The 20564-nt window shown below is 41.1% G+C and overlaps 1 protein-coding gene across 2 annotated transcripts in view; it reads right to left on the bottom strand.

Moving 5' to 3' along the window:
* The window catches only part of OSBPL8 (oxysterol binding protein like 8), a 91049-nt gene extending 80947 nt beyond the window's left edge, over positions 1 to 10102 (bottom strand). For both annotated transcript variants that reach the window (XM_064655615.1, XM_064655616.1), the window contains exon 1: positions 9960 to 10102. The gene's annotated coding sequence lies outside the window, so the exon portion shown is untranslated. The remainder of the gene's footprint in view (positions 1 to 9959) is intronic.
* Between the last annotated feature and the right edge of the window lie 10462 nt (positions 10103 to 20564).

Here is a 20564-nt window from a genome sequence, read left to right as displayed (position 1 = left end):
GGGGTCCTTAGTTCTGCGTACAAAACAAGATTCAAACATTAAGTTTATTGGCTTCTCTCTACAATCACTAGGAGTACGTTTTAATTACCGATGAGATTTTTCATTTGCTAACAAAAGAAACACTACAAAATTGTAATTTCAGTACAGGAAATATGTGCTATTACATGAATCTTTCAGTCTCCAACAGATCATAAAAGACAGCCCAGCAAGATCTTTAGTGTTAGAATTGCAACTTTTTATGTATTGTGCAGACCCAATTTAAAGTTGGATTTTTTTTTTTAAATACACTAATTGAAGCAAAGATATACCTTCAAAGTCTACAATTTGCATCATACAGATTAATAAAAGTTGCTTTACTTACCCATACAAAAAGCTTCATTTCTCTAAAGAAGACTGCAAATAATGAAGTTATTTTATATGTATAATTTTATCATACATAGCATATATATTTATATTTATAGTATATAATATACATGTTATATTATTAAATAATATTTATTAGTATATAAATAATGAAGTAAAAATAAATTAAGGACTCCAGGTCACAGCTACCCCAACTGTTGTGTTAGCCTAAAGATCTAGCTGAGAGCCCTGAACTGAGGATTGCCAACTAGCAGTTCACAGGAGGTCATCTCCTTCCAATGTCTTACTAGTAGGTTTATTTTCAATGCAAATATATACATGCACACACACAAATTATGTTCAGGTTCAGCAAGTCCTTGCAGTGAAGCAGATACTACATGGGCACTGTGTATATCACACAGAGACAGCACACACTACTGTGTAAATAACACAAGCAGGCCTATCGCTTCAGAAAAAACAAACAAACAGAACAACTAAAAAGCCAATCCCCTCCCCCAGCTAGTAGTCCTCCGCAGTGTCTGAGCTATCTGGAGAGAATACAAGCCACAGTTAGTCAGATGGTGCCTACAGTTACAAGAAATGAGAAAGAAAATTCCCTGCAGCACTCTGATGGTGATTTTTGTAGGAGACCAAGCCAGGGGAAAGATGGAAGTATCCACCAAAATTGGAACAGGTAATGTAGCTGGAATTGCAGGACAAAGTAGACAGGTCATATCTCACAACAGAAAGCAGTAATCCTAAATGCTTTTTCTTCAATAAAACTAACAAGAAGGTGGCCCTCACTATTCTACTTACACAGAAAAAATGGATGGAAAAGAAGCAAAAAGGCCACCTCAACATTAGCACAGCAGATGCCATTACGTTAGTAAAGTGATGGAAGTCCTCTTCACTCACAAAAGATACTCCCCCATTAGTGATGTGCACCTTACATCCACCCTCAGTATGTTAGACATCAGCTACAAGAAGCATGGCCAGATGTTCAGTCACACTAAGTTAACCCTGTTACTTCAGATAAGAATTTTAAGACTTCCTCAATCCTCCTGCCCCTCTCCTCCATGTTACCATAATTTTCATGACATTGCCTTAATTGGAAAAGAATATGATTAGGGACAAAAACTGCAAGACAATACCACAGAGAACCACAGAGGACTGTAAGGTCTCCCCATAAGAAATGGAATGAGCAGAGGAGCAGATAACTCATTCAGAGGATTACTAATGGTCAAGCATCTGAAGAGCTGGAAAATATGCAAATCTAAACACTATTATTATTGTTGCTGAAATTTCCTCTTGTATACCTTGTATTTTGGCTCCCTAGCACAAGACCTAAATGACTTCTGATGCACAGACTTCTCTCTTTGCCTCCCAAAGGGGAAAGACAGCATTAAGAATAACATAGCACTAACTTCTGCTGCAGCATAATCAGTTATTCAACTGTACAGCTCATACTAGCAAAATTAAACATGTTTTCTAAAATTACATTGTCTGGTATACTATACTCAGAATAAATGTATGGTGGCTGTATAGTACATATAATAAATCCACTAAGATTAGTCAAAGCCAAATTTTCACTGCATTTGCCCCAGTTTTACAGTGCAGAGTATTAACAAAGTTTAGCTGGTGCATAGTACATCCATGTGCCAATATTGTCCAGAAAGATAATAAGCAATTGACCCCAAGTTGCTGCCTATTTCTGGCACAAGTCTACAGAACTTTTCACTTGCATTTTTTCCTCCCAGTAACACTAGCTGTTATTTGAAATCTTCTACAAATAATTTTTAAGCTTTTTTTTATTTATTTAACTCTGCTTCAGCTTCCAGACAAAGCTATTTCCTCTAGACTTGAATTACATATATTCATAATTACTCAAGGACTGTTTGCTAAAAGGAGCAATAGTTGTGCCATTTCCAAGTCTTGTCATTTTTATCATGTTAATATTTCAACTCTGGATCACTCCTGTATTTCTAGGACTAGTATACTACAAGAAGTTAACACTTCCCTTAGTTAGCAACTGGATGTCTTCAGATACTTTATTCCATATTTATACATGGACTACGCATTAATAAAATCAGCATGTTTCAAGTACTTAAAGTATATATCCTTTTTTTAAAGTTACTCAGTCCTTTTTGAAAAAAAATCCAGTAAACTTGAGTGTCCAATAGTCCCTCAAAAAGTGCAGTGCAGCAGCTTCCATGATATATGGAAAAGCAGGGCAACACTGGCATTAATGTTGCCAGTGTATAGGAGTATGTGATTTCCACCAAAAATAATTAAATTATACATCCACCTACTTGGGGAAAAGAGGTCCACTTTATAAAGCACTTGGTTGACTTCACAGGTTCTCTTCACCTGGAAATGACGAAGGCCTGAAACAAGGCTTCCCCAGGTGTTCAGACCGCCTCCACCCAGCACCACTCCTAGCATTTACATTTAGTTTAGGCTCCTAGTTGTAACTCTGGAGTTACTCTGTGTTCAGGCAAGCACACATACAAATGCAGCTTCGTGTTCAGCAGCCATAGTGTAGGTGGCAACACTGGCAAGGAGTCTGCACTACTGCCGTGTTCACAGGAAGCACAAAGATTATCTGTGCCTGTCCATGAAGTAGATACACCAACGGTAAACTGCCTAAGAAAGAACAAATAAATGAATCCATCAAGCAGGTGAGGTGCCTCATTTTCATACTACATATGTGAGGGTTGGGATAAGGGAGAAGAAAAAGCTAAGTGGTTCACTCTCAAGAGTCAAACCCAAGTAGCACGGACTGCATTATATGCATTAAGGTATAACACATTTGTTTCAACTAAAACATTATCCATGCATTATGTAGTCAATTGCACTACTCTAAATAGACATCTAAACTGGCTCAGTGACACAAATAAACTTGTTCTTGTGATTGCTTTCCACTGGAAAAAATACTGAAAAAAATATCATGGGAGGCCTGCTTACATCGAAAGCCTTAAAATAGAGCTCTTATGAGACAAAGGTAAAGTCGTGCAAGGAAGGAGATTGGTGATCTTCTACAGCGACGCTAAATATTTGGGTTTGGGCTGTTATGTATTTAGAGTTTCAGACAAACTCTAGTATGTTTCAGTCCCTCTCAGACTAGTTCCCAGTGAGGAACAATGGTAAACCCGCTCTCCTGGTACAGTATGGTGCTGCTGGATGCGACTCCCACAGTTGCAAAACAACAAACTGCAGTTTATTCAGGCTCACTGGTTTAATGTCTAAACAATATCCTAGCTATCCCTTCTGTGTTAAAGAACAGTATTTGGTTTATGCAGCATAAAGGTTCACAAGTTGCACCAAAATCTCCACTGCAAATAAACTGCCTCCTCCTTCTCCTCCTAGCAGCACTGGCATTCCACTGCACAAAGAACAGAACTCCTATGCTGCTCCTCTCCACCACCCATCCCCATGCACAAAGGAGCACGGCGCAGCAGGTCCCTCAGGCAGCCACCTCTGAGATGAGTCTGGGAGGAACAGCTTGAGCAGGGGGTGACAAATTTGTGGAGATTTATTTTGAAAGCTTCATATGGCTGTGAACATTATTTTTCCCTAGCTCCAGTCATACACTTCACAGTACTTACATCCCCTGCAGAAACAAACCATGCTATGGCTTGCTTCTAAAGAAAAAAGAGTGGCCCATAAGCAGCTATTTACATCAGAACTAAGTGTGCAAGAATAAAGAGAAAAATATGCTATTTGGTACTTAAAATGGCTTATATCTGTTACCACATATCCTCATACCAAGTGATCTTTCCTGTTACACTTCAGTTAGACAAGGGAAGCTAAGGTTTCGAGTTTCTTAATTCAGTGCCATTTAAGGAGTATCTAATCACAGATTTACAGCATCATCACACTTCTTTTTAAAACCTGCAAGGACTGCAAGACCATAAAATATGAATATATTAACTAAAAAATTACGTCAATGTAATATTTAAGCAAACATCACCCATGTTACCAAGAAAAAGTATTCATTTTGCCCATAAAAGCATCCTTTCTACTACATGTCTTTGAAGTAATTAGGAAGAAAAAATCCACAAAATTTCAAGCAAAGGAACTTGCTGTGTACCTGGCCAAAAGTATTTCATCAATCTTAATATGCTACATTTCGCCTTTAGAATAAATCCAGGAATCTTTTATAATTCATGAACTAGAAACCAACTGAATCTATAATTTACCACACAAATCTTGTATCAACAGTATAACACTCTTTTTAAGTATCACCATCTAGTTCTAAGTAATAAATTGTTTGCCTTAACTCTCCAAATCATCTGTAAGAAATATAAAATCTAAAGAATATTTTTGAGGAAAAATATGCAATCACTGAGATGTGGCCACATGAGGTATTTAGAAAAAAACCTACTGCACATGAGACAAAGCCAGGTTTGGAATGATACTTATGCTACTTGAAGAGTCAAGGAAATAATTTACAGGTATAATTCATTATGTTAGGGTGGAAGGAGAAATGAAAAGTGTCCTTTAATTTATTAAATCTTGGAAATGCTTTATCTTAGGAATAGATAAATAGTGCCCAAGCCACAGTCAAGTACCCAACCTGGTTTACTAGACCACCTTCTTACTACCAGTTAAACATGTGAATTCTAAAAAAACCCACCTATTTTCTGATGCGTATTTCCTTAAATAACTAGAACTGTCAATTAAAAGAAGTGTCCTACAACACGCATGCTTCCATAAGCTGTGCAAGAACACTAAATTTAATAAAAATATTTTTTTCACATGTTTAAATGACCTGTATTACAGCTGCATGTCCAGGTTCAATCCTTTTCAAAAGCAACTCACTGGTCTTTTGAAATAATCTTCAAAATACCACGGCTTCTGTTTGCAGGTATGCAAAAGATAACTCTGGAAAGAAACATGCTGGTTTTCCTTATCTCAACTGAATAGTCATATTAACAGCTTCTGCAGTACTACAACACAAACACTGGGTGACAGGATTAATGCACTGGAAAATGTATGAACATACAGACAGCATATGAACTAGCTCAAGCTTCGATGCAATGAGAACACTTTCAAATGGACGAATGAATGCTTGAATGAAAAAAAGGGTAAGATCATATACACACATTCCACTACTGTGTCAAAGTCACTGTTAACCTTTAAGAATTTCCAGACAGATGTAGTATTTTTAGTGGATGGATGATCAGTGCTGTATCCTGTACTGAGGGAACATGCAGATATAAAACCTCATATCCACAGTTAAGAGTGTGAAGAAAATGAGGCTTATTTATTCCTCTCCTAACACCAGAAGTCCAAGCTATTTCCTCAAAATTAAAATCTCACTTCCAAATGCCTCTTACCATCTGTCAAGCAGTTTTAGCTGTTCAGAAGAGGCTTCTTATGCTACTGTATATGTTACATCTGCAACAGATTTTCTTCTTGTAGAGTACAGATGGAATAAAACATTGTTTTATAACAAATATAGCAAAATACTGCACCGGATTTCAACTGTGTACAATTCAGAACCAGTTACTCTGAATAAAACACTTCTAACATATCTGCTACTAATCAGTGGCCTATTATGAGCACTGTTTCCCAAACTTCACTTGATCCATTTAGAGGATTCAACACTGCACATAGGCCTTTTTTTAAAAGTCAATGTCAGTCCTCGAAACATCAAGATCCACCAAGTCTCTTTACTACAGTATGAAATTACAAAAATGAGAAAAACCACAAGAAAAGCATGCAACTTGCTGTTCCCACAAGCTGAAAAAGTGTATGTTTTAAGATAAAGCTACATAAAGCTGCTTCAACTGTGTCTAAACTGATGGGGTTTCTTAGGCAGAGAAACCATCTCCTCAATCAGAAGCTAATTTATAAAAACATCCCTGAAACTATGCAGATTCTTCAAGTCCGGGGTTCCAATTAGTCCATGAGGCAGCAACAATATATCTCCTCTACTAATTATCAATACCATGAAGTACTTATTGTTCAAAGTCAGTGACTTATTTTTTATACTTTCTGGTTACAATTAAACCTTCTAAGATCTAGAAAACTTGCAAAAGTCACACCTGTCTCAATATTTGTTCATACGTTCTCAACAGAAGCAAGAGCTTTACAAACCCTTTACATTACACCAGCTTTAAACTCAAAGCATGACTCTCCACTCTGTATAAGTGGGAAAGCTCTAGGTACCAGATGGAAGGCAGGAAACTATTGACAGGATGAAGCCAAACAGAGAGGTTATCAACCCAAAACAACAGAACAGCAAAAGAAATCACTCAAGCAAAATCCAGAAACAGTCCTCTAAAATGAGTCAAAGCCTTTGGAAAAAAAAACATTTTTTTGTTGTTATGGGTTTTTTTGTTGGATTATTTTTTTCTTTGGTTTTTTTTTTAAACCAAACCGAACAACCAAGACTGCCTATCACCTCTTCTATCTTAAAGGATATATATTTCTGAATTATATTAGAACCAACTACCTATTATAATAAAAGTTAATTGTAAATATTGTCTAAAAAGCCAGGAAAGATTAATTAATTCAACATCATTATGACAACGTAAGAATATGGAGGGGAAAAAACAGTAAAAAAAGTTCACTCAGGAAAAAATCTAACGAATCACTTGACATTTAGAAGTGCTTTTTTTTACTTCCTCACCAATTCACTGAAATAGCCTAGGCGAAGAACTATGCTGCTTCACTTCCTGTAAAAACAGCAACTGCACAAATACCTGCCTCAAAAAGCTTTCTATTACTGCTCCTCTCCTCTCCAACAGTATATCTGCTGAAGAAGCAAGATCTTCATTAACAGCATACTGTATTATGAACCACAATTTACCCAACCAAGATGTCCACATTACAGTTTGGGCAACAGGATCATCGACTTCTGTGTTTATACTACTTCTATCACACTGCATAGACTGAAGCAAAACCCACACTTGTAGGTAGTAAGACTATGCTGTTTTCTACAGCTATCACTATTTCTTCACAAGGTCTTTTTCTGTCTTCCTTTACAATTCTCCATTTTGTCGAACAATAAAAATTGTGTTTAAGCATACATTTGACTAATGCACAGCTTGATACATGTTCATTAAAAAGAAACAAAGAAACAAAACTAAAGCAAACCCCATTGCTTGACCCATTGGGAAGTTTTAATTATATGACATCAAGTAGTTTCTCCAAAAAATTTATTTTCTGTTCTGAAACAGAAGACCAAGAGACTAACAGATAAGTTATCTGACAGCCTAAAGCAAGAGGAATTTCACAGCACTAGGAGGTAGAAGTGAGCAAAAGCCCTTAGAAAACTCCCCTGCATGCTTCAGGAAACAGAATTTGTGGGAAATCGGGGGCAGGAGGGGGGGGGCAGGTGGTAAAACAGTAATCAGTGAAGAGATGAAAGCCTAATAACTGACTTGACACAGTTAATTAAAACTTGGCTGAGTGCTCCAAGCAAAGATTTACTGGATGGAGAGGAGGCTGGGGCACAGCTTCACAGAATACAAAGTATGCATTTTCTTGTACTAGGTAATTGCACAACCATTTCTTTGAAAGCATAACAGCACACAAAAGAAAATGGGTAAGTGCTGCATGACCTCAGCCCCTTTTTGATCACTTCAACAGAATTTAAGAAAAGGCTATCTAAAAATGAGCAGTCTTCAATAAACTTCCTTTCTCCCAAAATTACTTTCCAATAATTCCTGCATTTTATTTCCCTTTTGAGCAAAACCCTGAGATTATACAGCTAACACTATTAAAAGAACGGGAGAAGCCTGACTTTCTGTCCCAATTCAGTTCCCTGCAAAAAGTATACAAGTCCAGCATTTTTTCCTGCAAATTAGAAAATTCCTCCTTATGTTGTAAGAGTTAACAAACTTTCACAAGCATTTATAGAACAGAGTTTGAAGTACCCTGGAAGTTTACACGTGCAGCAGAAATATGAGCTGGATGGCCCTTTACTGAAAAGTCAGTTTTTAACTAATTTGACAGAGCAGCATGTTTAAAAGGAGCTCTTTCCCTCACCCATGATTAAAGTAGAAAAAAAGATCTATTCATTGCTAGCTGTATCAGCCTCGACAAATTCAGTTTACTTACAACACGATTATTAGAGTCTTTTCCAAGCTAAACGACTGACTATGCTCTTCACAACTCTACAACGATAAAAAAAAGGAACCAAAGAGCCGACAAGTGATCACAATCACACATCTCTCTTTTCCCAACTAGTTTCAATCCTGAAGCAAATGTATTAAACCAGCATCCGGAAAGGAGGGCTCTAACGCCAAGTTTTGGAAAGTTGTATAATCACAAAACAAATTACTTCAAAGTTCAGGAGTTTTGATTAAAAACTAGTACATGGCTAAAACAACAAATGACCTCAAAAGCTTTAAGGGAACTCTAAAACAAAATAGCACACAGAAAATTTCACCAGTCCCTTCTACAGCTACTTGATAGCCAACAAATGCAATTGTTCTTCTCTTCTTTTTTATGTCGTTTAAAACCAAAACTGTATCAACTCTCAATTCTCACTTGCTGACGAACGGACCTGACAAAGACAAGTGGGAAGCACGACTCCATATATACTTCTGCTACTGTCCATTCACTGCAGATAACAACTCAGTATCAACTCCTGTCTCTTTAACGCTTCAAACATGAGGTTGATAATTAACAAGCATCAGCAGGGCCACAAATACATTAAAACTTAATGGATCAAACAGATTTATATTTTCTATGATTAAATTGAAACGATTAAAATTATGAAAATTGACAGATGAAAACCAGCCGTTCTTAAAAAGTTTCCTGTCCTCGGTCCCAAGAACTGTTTGGACAGCAGCAGCAATGAAACTCGTTAGAAACATCTTCAGTAACACACTGGATTGATGGCTTTCCTCCTTTCATAGAAGGAATTCTATAGCGCGTTGCTGTAACACACAATTTATGAAGACTACTATTTCAAGAAAACGTCTGAAGCTCATCTGAACGATCACCGAGTACGTTAAGCACAAACGCTCTCAGACAGGAGGGGAACGCGCTCTTTCGGAAGTGAGCCATTTAGAAGGCCTGCTAATAGAGTCACAAGCGCGGCTGGCAGCAGCAAGGGACCAGGGACAGTAACACGGATCTAGGTTTCATTCCCCGCGGCATTGCTACGTTAGAAGACTGTTTTCCCAGTGGGAGGGGAAGGAGGCTGCCGACAGTCAAAGGAGCTACATTTTAACTGCATTCCGCAGGCGGTTTCCACCCGTGGCTGGCGGACCCCGGGGTGTCCCGGAGTGTGATCGCGGCAATCAGAACAGCCAGGGATGGCGAGGCGGCCCTGCAGCCCCCGGCCGAGGTGCCCCGCTTCACCGGGAGCGCTGGGGTCCGATACCGACCCGACCTGTCGCGCCCTGCTCAGCCTCCACTGCGGGACCCGGTCCGGCCACCGCCGAGCGTCCGGCAACACCCACCGCGGGCCCAGCACTGCCGGAGACTCCGAGGGGCTCCCAGAGCCCCCTCCCGCCCAGCGGCGGCGGGGCAGCAACACACACACCACCTCCTCCTGCCACCGCCGGCAGCGCAGCGCCGGCAGGGACCCGGGTGGCATCATGACACACCCCCACCCTGACTCCCGTCCGCTGCCCCAGACCCGCCGCTGCTCTCACCTCTGCCCGCAGCCGCGTCCGGCGGGAGGCGCGGAGGGGCAGCTGTCCGGTGCGGGGTGGGCGGTGACCGGGACCCCTCCCCGCCGCCGGCTCCGCCTGCCCCGCGCGGCACCAACCGCTCCTCCTCCTGCCGCCGCTCCTGCCCCGTCCCCGCTCCAGCCGCTGCCGCCGCTCCGGCCCCGCCCGCGCGGCGCCACCCGGTCGCCGCTTGATCCGCTCATCCGCCGCGGCGGGAGCGCGCGCGCAGGCGCGGCCGCAGCGGTCCCGCCCCGCGGCCCGGGAGCCGAGCGAGTCCCCCCGGCCGGGGAGCTGCGAGTTGGGGGAGCCCGTGAGGGAGCCCCGCAGCTCACACGGACACTGCGGTACTGCTTCCTTCCAGGCAGCGCTCTTCTTGCAAGCAGGAGCTCTGTTAGCGTGGTGTTAAGGAATAACATAGGAAGCCGAAAGGTAGTAACAATGGAAATAATATGCGGACTGAAGGATACCTGTAAGTCAGCGAGAGACATGATCTCTCCCAACATCCCAACAGGAACCCTTCATTGCTTTTTTTTTTCCTTCCATTTTTGTTCCGTCTCAAAATGGGACTTCTCAGAATCACAGAATCAGTTAGGTCGGAAAAGACCTCTGAGATCATCGAGTCCAGCCTATGACCGAACCAGCCTGTGGTCTACTAGACCATGGCACTAAGTGCCACATCCAGTCTTTCCACACCTCCAGGGACGCAGTCTTCACCACCTCCCTGGGCAGCCCATTGCAATGTCTAATCACCCTTTCAGTGAAGAAATTCTTCCTGATGTCCAACGTACACCTCCCTTGGTGCAGCTTAGGGTTGTGTCCTCTCGTCCTGTTGCTGGTTGCCTGGGAGAAGAGACCAACCCCCACCGGCTACAACCTCCTTTCAGGTAGTTGTAGAGAGTGATAAGGTTACCCCTTGAGCCTCCTCCTCTCCGGCAGCCTCCTCTTCTCCTAGCAGTTTTAAACACATCCATGGTAAGAAGATCCACCCACTGTGAGCAACTTAGATCTGTTACTGTATTTAAAATAACATTAGGATATACCTCAGGTTTTCAACCTGTCAGTTGACAATACTGAAAACAGTTGTAAAATGCTGCATAACTTTTGGAAATACTGAGCATCTTCACTTATTTCGAGGGAAAGTACTGTCAGTACATTTAGAAGATATCTGGCACCTTCAGCGCTGATCTGCTCACTAATGACGCAGAAAAGTTGACAAAGGATTAATGTTTCCAACTCTGAAAATAAGCCTTTTAGCTCAATCTATTTTTCATAGAATTATCTGCTGTACCTCAATTATGTAGCAGTGTCACTAGGAGACCATTATCATGGGCTAATGTTCCACTCACAGTCTTTTCATTCTGTTTCCTTGAATAATCAGTCAATTAAAAGGCTGAGTATTCCTTCCTCAACACTTTTTAATACTTCTGTAGAAAGATAGGCATATATTCCTGACTGTGGAAGATTGCTTTGTCTTCTCAGCAATGAGGTATAAAATGCTGAATAATAGAGAGAGCAATTCTGTTTTCATCATTAGATATGAAGCTCTTTGTACAAAGTTTTTTATAATTAAACGGTATTTCTCTCTGTAATGAGATAATTCACTCTTGCAAGAGTTACAGGGGGTTTCTTGCAGTAGAGCTTTAATTCGCAAGGCTGGTCACGGTCTAGGCAATGGACTGAGTCTAGCTTTGGGAAGCAGTCCTGCACATGTGTGCAATTTGTGACTCATTTATGTCTTGCCTTGTGACAGAGCAATGCTTTAAAAGCTATTTTTAAGGTCACAGTATTTCACACTTTAACACTTCGAAAGTTCCATAAAAAAACATGGAATTCTTCAAGTCATGCTCAACAACTGTGGAGGGGTTACAATTTCAGATGTACAAAGGATATGATACCAGGCTGTTGTGTGCAGCTGGAAATTGATTCACTGAGTGTGCCAGGTGAATCCACGTTATGGTTGCAAGCCAGGGGAGGGAGGTATAGCAATGAATATATGTCATCTGAAGCGGCCACGCAGCCCACCTGGCGTGGGGAGTTCGAGAGGGTTTTTGGTGCAGGTCAGAGTTGCTCCAGGGTCTCCCTTCAGTGTCATTAATCATTCCTGCCACACCGGAACAGCAGCAAAGCTGCCTCGCTGCTCCATGCCAGGGTCGAAGCAGCCCCGGGGATCGCACCGTTGCCTTCGCCACTCACTCTCCGCTCAGGTGGGGAAAGAAAAAACGTGAAACTGATCGCTGCCACCACGCGGGACCGCGACAGCCCACATGGGGAGCCCCAGCCATTTGCCCGGACCGCTGCCGAACTGATCCAGATCCCACCGCATGATTCGCTGCTCCCGCTGCTCGCTTGTGCCAGAGCAGCCCCTGCTGCTACTCCACAGCCCAGCCCAGCCAAGCCAAGCCAAGACACCGTGCCAGGGGCAGCGTGTGGCATGGAACAGACTCCGAACTAATACCACCACTGCAGTTAAGACCTGAACCTGACCAGGTGACGTAGAGTAGCCAGTTTAATAGTGTAACTCCTTGTGAGCAACACAGTTTTCTTGGGTTTTTGCTTTTGCCCCTGTTCTCCCATTGTTTCTTTTGTTTAGTTGGACAGACAGGGGTCGTTGGTGGAGAGGACCCTCTGCCATTCTCTTTCCCCATTGTTCCCAGGGGACCCCACGAGGCCGTGAATTCCCCTTTTTTTGTGGGTAAGCGAGTTCTTTTATATCTTTATGGTGCTGCTATTTTGCATGCCAGTAAATTGTTATTTTTTCACTTATACCTCCTTGCATTTTTGTCTCTCTATGTTTGAGGAGAGAGTTCATTTGTCTTTAAACCAAGACACAACACTATGCTTTTTGCTTGTCCTGGCCATCACCAGTAAACTCTTGTTACTTACTCCTTGGAGTGCTTTTGTACCTTTACAGAGTTCTTGTATTCCTGTCTGTGATAGAAGGGGGAGGCTGGCAGCACACCAAAAATACAATACTTTATGGAGAGGCTCAGACCTCTGCTCACGTGGCTTACACTGAATCACATACGTGCTGATGTTTTCATAGTTTACACAAAGCTGAATTATATCACAGATATTTTGCATTGAAGGACCTCTTATGGGGAAAATGCGGGGAAATGACCACAAAGTATCATGTTTTCAGATTTGAGGACACAGAGAAATTATGAGTAGTGGGATCTTGTACCTCACTCCATAGGGCTGTCAGGTGGAAGAAATACTCAACTGTCATCACAAATACATAGGATCATGGAATGTTTTGGATTGGAAGGGACCTTAAAGACCATCTAGCTCCAAGCCCTCTGCTATGAGCAGGGACACCTTCCACTAGACCAGGTTACTCAAAGCCCCATCCAACCTGGCCTTGAACACTGCCAGGGATGGGGCATCCACAACTTCTCTGTGCAGTCTATCTGAGTGTTTCACAACCCTCACAGTAAGAATTTCGTCCTAATATCTAATCTGAATCTACCCTATTTCATTTTGAAGGTATTACAATTACATAGTCATAGAATGGTTTGGGTAGGAAAGGACCTTTGAAGGTCATGTAGTCCAACCCCCCAGCAAAGTGCCTTCATCTAAACCAGGGTGCTCAGGGTCTTGTCCAATCCAGCCTTGAATGTTTTCAGAGATGGAACATCAATCACCTCTCTGGAGAACCTGTTCCGATGTTTTACCATCCTTCATTATAAGAAATTTCTTCCTTATATCTAGTCTGGATCTGTCCTCGTTCACTTTGAAGCTATTCCCCCTTGTCCTATTACATGCCCTTGTAAAAAGTCCCTCCTCAGCTTTCTTGTAGGTCTGCTTTAGGTACTGGAAGGTGCTGTAAGGTCACCCTGGAGCCTGCTGTCCTCTGAGCTGAACAGCCTCAACTCTCTCATCCTGTCCTCAGAGGAGAGGTGCTCCATCCCTCTGGTCATCTTCATGGCCTTCCTCTGGACTTGCTTCAGCAGGTCCACATCTTTCTTATATTGGGGATCCCAGAGCTGGACTAGGGAAAGCATTTGCCTGCATCTGTGACCAGGTATAAACGAACAGGAGGCCCACAGCTAGTAGGGAAAGAATGATCTATTTTTTCTTGTAGGAACACCACAACTACCAACCTTGTTAATGTGAAGGTCAGAAAAAGGATATGAAAACTGCTGCATGAAAGGGGAGAAGCTGTTTCATCTTTGACATAGGCTTTTAATTAGACCGTGTTTCCAACGCATTTAAAATAGCAGGGATTCAAGTAACTTTAAGGTGGATCTGATGTTTGAGGTTGTCAGGGAACAGTAAGAACAGGATTGTTCCCTGAAGGGAAAGTGAGCTAGGAGTCAAAAAGGATAACTTAATAACTTAACTGCTCTTACTGTCAGGGCAGGGACTTCACCACCCAGGACCCACTCTCACAGTAGTTGAGCCAGGTAGACCTAGAGACAGAGGTAACATTCAGCCAAAAGTCCAGATCATAAAGCAGTATCAGAATGAAGAGAGAGATCCAAGGTGAAGCCAGGAGCAAAATCCCTTAGTCATGGTTAGGGTGAGGTCCAGCAACCACCAAGGCAGTGAGACCAAGCTGATGTCAAGCCAGGTAGTCAGTCCACAGGTTGAGGCTTGGATCAAGAAGTACTATGGCATAGACTTAGTACTCTTCTAACATAGCTCAGGTGAAGACTGAAGGCCCAGGGCTAAGCTTAAATAGAGCTCTTGGGCCTATGGGTATAAGTAGGAGCTGCAGATGAGGCTGCTCATAGCCATTAAGGTTTATTAATGCACTCAGGACCACAAAGAGTTCATCTAGTTCCTTTTTTCCTTACAGGATAAAATTTACAATAACATATTGAACCAAGCCTTTCACCTCAGCTACCTACAGCTGCTCCCTCCTGACCCAACTCTTGCAAAAGGAAGGGTGAAATGGTGAGCAAAAGAGCTGTGTGCTAGACATGAGGCTCAGCCACAGGCAAGAACAGCTTCCATGTGGAGCCTGGGAGCTTCTGACAGTGCTGCCATCTCATGGTTCATTCCCAAGTTCATCTGTACTTTAGAGCTGAAGGTGAACACCAACAAAAAGGCAGAGTGTTTTGTTTTGTGGTTGTACATATCTTTGATTATGATATGCACATGATTAGGGCTGGTAGGTGCTATAGGAACACAAACAAGGTTTGTTAAGAGAGAAGATAAAATTTGCACTGTTCTCAGATAACACACTTGCAGAGTCACTAGAGGATTATTCATTGTAATCCTGCTGGGTGTTATCTTATTATCTAGTGGTAACACTCACCACTTGGGGCTTTAGGGGTAAAGGAAAATGGAGAAAGACTAAAAGCAACAGTAAAGTCTGAAGTAAAGTGAGAAGTCTACAGTCCTGGCAAGGGAGACTTCTGCACACATTCCCTGTATTTTTTGGTTTCTCTGAGGTGTATAGTAGTTTCCTGCTACATCTGTAGGCGCAGAGAGGTCTGACAGCTAGGGAAAAAGTAACAAAACTAGAAGTAAACTAGAAATATTGTATTAAAAACATGAGGAGGAAAGCAGTTTTATGTTTTCAGGGAAGCTGTCCTTTCCTTGCTCTTCCTGAAAGTTTTGGCTTCCAACACCTGTCAAAGAGAATGGAGGGTTTTGTTCTCAGCTTGAAAAAGAAAACATTTTTGGTAAAAGTTAAAATTGAGATCTTAGTTCTAATTAAAAAATCTTGGTTTTAATTAAAAAGCAGCTGGGGTTGAACAAAGTAACAAAAGACTTTTTAGGCAAATGCTCACCTGAAATGGTTTTAGCCTGTTCTGATGGAAAGCAGCATAGTTTTGTGTCCCTCCATGTCCCTCTGTGGGAGACTCTCAGTGCTCCTGACAGAGCCTTCAGCTCTGCAGCCACTGAACACTTGTGACCTCTCTGCATAGCTCCGTATTTTGGAGAAATTATCTGCATTCTGACATCAATGAAATTAAGAGTTTTAATTAAAATTAGAAAGGGTTATTATTTGGTGGTAAGTACATTGTACATGGTATGAAACAATGTTTAGTAGTAGCCTTTTTGTGATGGAGTTTGGTAATACATGGCTGTTTTAGAAGCAATGTTTTGAAGCTTTAAAACTACAGACATTGCTAATTATTTGTCTCTAATTTGAAGTCAGCATGTTTGTGCTAATTAAAAATGAGATGACAATGTTTTCACTTTGATTCTAAAAGCTGTGTGGCAGGTATCTGAAGTATTTATAATTTTCAGTACAGAAAATCTCATTGTCTTCAGTTTCTTCACAGTTATGAATGCTATCCTTATGAAATTACTTTTGCTGCAGTAATCCATCACTTACTCCAGTCATGCACAGGACTAACATAAAAAAAAATCAAACTTAGTTTTCCAGTGTTAGATCACATTTTTATTTTATAAGGTGTAGAACTACTCATTCTGTCACAGACATTGGCACTACAGAATGTTCCTCCTTCCTTTAGATCTAAGCTTGTCTCTATGAGATATGTCAGTCCTGATCTTTTGCATTATATTTAGTTATTTAGGACATGATGTTACAGGATTTTTAATTCAACTCAGGCATTTTTCAAGTACAAGCATATTTTTATTCTTCTGCATCACCAGTTCAAGTATTCTTAGCCCTGATCTGGTTTGTCATTTTTGCAGTTTTCAGTATGCTCTTGTCTGACAACTCCTCTTTAAATATCTGCTGTATCATCTCCTTTTCTGTCTTGAAGAAGCTCTTTCTCCCCCTGTGCCTCTTTTTAGCCTCCAACTTTCATGCAGAGAGCTTCACATTTCTCATGTACAGAGGACTGATCTTGATAAGATTATATTTAGCTGTATCAGTAGGATTTTAATCCAGTAATCCTACTGAGAGGGAGTTCTTCCAGCAAGGAGACCTAATGCACCTGTTTCATCTTCCACTTAGCTTGCACATCTTTGCAGTCAGTTTTCTCAGAACTTTTTGTATTAGTGTTTGTTACTGTGAGGAAATAGAAATAGAAAACAAAAATGCATCTACTCTTGCACTGAATGGTAAATGTACATGAAGGATGTAAAACATTCACATCATACAAAATGTCAGTTCTTTTTGCCTGCTGGGGGGACATAGTAAATGAATTCCTTATTTTGCTTTGCTTCCTACATGGCTTTAGCTTTCCCTATTAAACTCTTTATCTCAGCCCACAAGTTTTCTCATTTTTACCTTTTGGGTTCTCTCCCCATCCTACAGGTGTGGGGGGGTGGGGGAGGGAGGAGCTGCATGGGACTAAGATGCTGGCTGGGGCCAACCCATTGGCACCATTCCTTTACCATGTGCCGATTTTTCAGGAAGGAAGGAAGACGCGCACATTAAGATCAGGATGCTCCAGGCTGAACCTTCGTTTCCAGAATTTCTGGCTGACATGTTGTGTTTTCCTCAGTGTACAAAATGGAAGAAAATATACTCAAATTCATAAAGACTATGTCTTTCAAAAGGTCATAGCCTACTTGTGCAGGAGGAAGGGACCTCCATAGCTGTGAGGTTTCTTTCTGGTCCCTTGTCAAGTTACTGGGCAGAACCTGCTGGTCCTTCCATCACAGGCTTTTTATCAAGGCTCTCTTTTCAGTCTCCTTTTGGAGTGCTTTTGTTCTCTGGATGATTCTTTCACCCTTATGTTTTTTCCAATAACTCTCTATTATATTGAATGCAATACTATTATATAGCCTAAATTTGGAAAAAGAAAATTCAGTTAATTCGGAGTGAGTCCAGGCCCTCCCTTTTCTCAGACCTATTTTCAGTTGCTGGCTATGCAAGATCATGCAGCTGGACCATGATAGGTATGAATATGGTTCTCTTGTGACTAGCTGTTGACATCAGTGCTTCAGTGGAAACAGCAATTGCAATTGGTCCTTAGCAGACTGCAAATTAAAGCTTGTGTATTGCTGTAAGCCTCCCTCCTGACCCTTGATTGCCAGCTTGATTCATACCCTTGATTTATGTAGGTTTTGTGTCTTTATGTTGTATGTCATTAATGCATAATCCACAAAGCATACTCTATTTCCAGGCCTCATCTTAACCTTAAGTAGTGTTGACCATGTATCAGTTCCTTCATTTTCTTGGCAGATAGCTAAGTTCACTTAGCTTGTAAATGCTTGGTCTCTAGTACATCATTACTGAAAACAAAACATATATTCACTGCTCAGGGTGGTTATATAGTCAGTGCTTGGGGGATTTTGTCAAAGAAAGTCTACTGTCACATTTGATTTCCTCTCACAGACAAATATTCATTAATTCAGTGTAAAGAATAGACCTCTCTCAGAGTCTTATTAGGATTTTTATTTAGCAGTAGGGCAATTGAATCAAGACTCCATCCACCTCTGCAAATGTGTGTTGTGATTACGTGGTCTCCAGCCTGTCAGAAGCTTATGAAACATTTTCTAATCAGGGAAAGGCAACTCAGGCAATTTTCTCTAGTTCAGTTCTCGTACCACACAGTTCCTGTATTATCTGACACTTTGTTTATGTCATAAGAAAGTCTGATGCAGAGAAAACTATGTAAAAGCAATACATCCCACGTGTTTTTAGGTCCTTACCATGTCATGCAATTCTATTTTTCATTCTTCATCATGTTTACACCTTCTTAATGTGTTAAAGGCCAGTGTCTCACATCTGGACTTGACAGCTGATCTTTATATGCTGAGAGCTATGTTTATAACTATAAACATCACAAATTAAATATGATGTGTATGCTCACCGTTGCCCCAGCTACAAAAAAATTCTTGTCATTCCTCTCTGCTTGTAACCTTGTTGTCTGCAAATAGAGTTGGAAGTTGCCTAAATGGCTCTGCATTTCTGTTTCATGAAATATCTGAGCTGTCTTTTCCTTTTAGGTTTTATTTGTGTGAGTGCAGTTGCCATGAAACTTGTCCATGAGCAACAGCCCAGGAGTGCTGAGCCCTTTATTTATTTCCATAAGAAAATATATTATTGAGGATGAGGGAAATTCTAGAGGCCTGTGAAATGGAAATCATAGTGATGGTCTTTGAAAGGATAGAAGAGGAGAAGAAAGCAACCAAGGAAAATATACTTAGCCCACTTTCACTTCCAGGATAAGTTATCTCTGTGTAAACACTAGAAGATAACAAGATAATGAGCAACAGCTGGCATTAATAAATCAGAAAATATCATCTTGAATTGCCCTCTTCTACCTAAGGAAGTTTCTAAATAGGAGGAAATCAATGTGATATGTTTTAAATTTAGTAATACCTTAATACATAGGAAGACGCAGTCTAAATATAACATCTGGAGCGTGGGAATATAAGCTACTCTTAATTTTAGCTTTCTGGTTTGAAAAACAGAAAAGCTGCCAGTGACTCTTGTGGGTTTTAGAAAAGGGTTAAAGGTAATATAATAGTATCCTTAATTTCATGTACTCTATTGAAATAAATGTGAAAGTTCTCTGGTAGCGAGAACTCTGGTAGTTATGCTGCTTTTTCTTCTATTTTTGCTTGTGTAAAGGCTTCATGAAGTCCAGCCAGTGCATAGCATTTGTTTGCTGAAGAAAAGCATTTGCACAGTTTAAGTTGTCTTCAATAGCCATGAACTCATAGGACTGAAAAAAACCACTGTAGTTGGACACTTTATTACATTATTTTCCAGTGTGTATTTCTGACCCGATTCTGCACTGTGGTACTTTACTACAGAAATGAACCCACCTCTTCCAAGTGAGTTACACCAGTGGGAATGGGTGTAGATTCAAGCTTATTGCATCCTCAAATCTGAAACCCAAAATTTCAGGGGCTGATTTTTTTCATGAAAGTTTTAACTTGGCAAATAGCTCCATTAAATAGTGCTTCTCATAACTAAAAATGGCTGAATCTGAACCTAGATTGTTACTTCTAATAAATTTCAGTGATTCTGAATTCAATTCTGCCTTCCTGGGTAGGGTTCTGTTAAGTCAATGGAGTGATCATTACAGTATAAACTGAGTAGGACTAAAACCACCTGCTGCTTCCCCAGTACTCCTCAGAAAAGCACTGCTTGCTAGGGGAATGTGTTTTGAGCTGCTATGCTTCATACAAATGATACAGCTGTGAAGTCTAGAATAAAAAAAAAAACCAGCAAAGGAAGGCATAGGAATAGGCACAGGAGAAAAAATGTGGAGGTGAGACCTGCAAGCAAATGAGATGAAAAGAGAGGGCGTGTGGGACAGCAGGACAGTGAAAGGCACAGCTGTGCAAGTGGGAGGGAGGGAGAACAGCTACAGATAGGTACACAACCTGTAAGCCTCTGCAAAACCAGCCCAATTCTAGGATTAATTAAAAAACCTGGGGGGAGACAGTTTTGAATTTCCTGGAATTGCAGGAGGGGAGAAAAGTGGGTTTGATTTTTTTTCTTTTTGTCCTGTTACAGGTGAAACACTCTCAAATCAGGGAATTTTTATTTACTCCCAGTTAGCCCCAACTACTGATCACTGATTCAGATATTGAGTGGGGAAAAAGAGAGAACATAATTAAACACTTTAGGAAACATGTTTCCTTCCTCAAGCTCTGCTTTGGCCCAACATCTCTCCTGCTCCCATGCCAGTCCCCTGTTTCACTGCAGGTCACACACAGTCATCCCAGGGGGAGGTGCTGATTGTGTGATGGCTGCTCTCT

Source organism: Pseudopipra pipra, chromosome 5 (assembly GCF_036250125.1).
Source record: "Pseudopipra pipra isolate bDixPip1 chromosome 5, bDixPip1.hap1, whole genome shotgun sequence".
In the NCBI taxonomy this organism is placed as follows: domain Eukaryota; kingdom Metazoa; phylum Chordata; class Aves; order Passeriformes; family Pipridae; genus Pseudopipra; species Pseudopipra pipra.
This window is presented reverse-complemented; position numbering and strand designations above follow the sequence as displayed.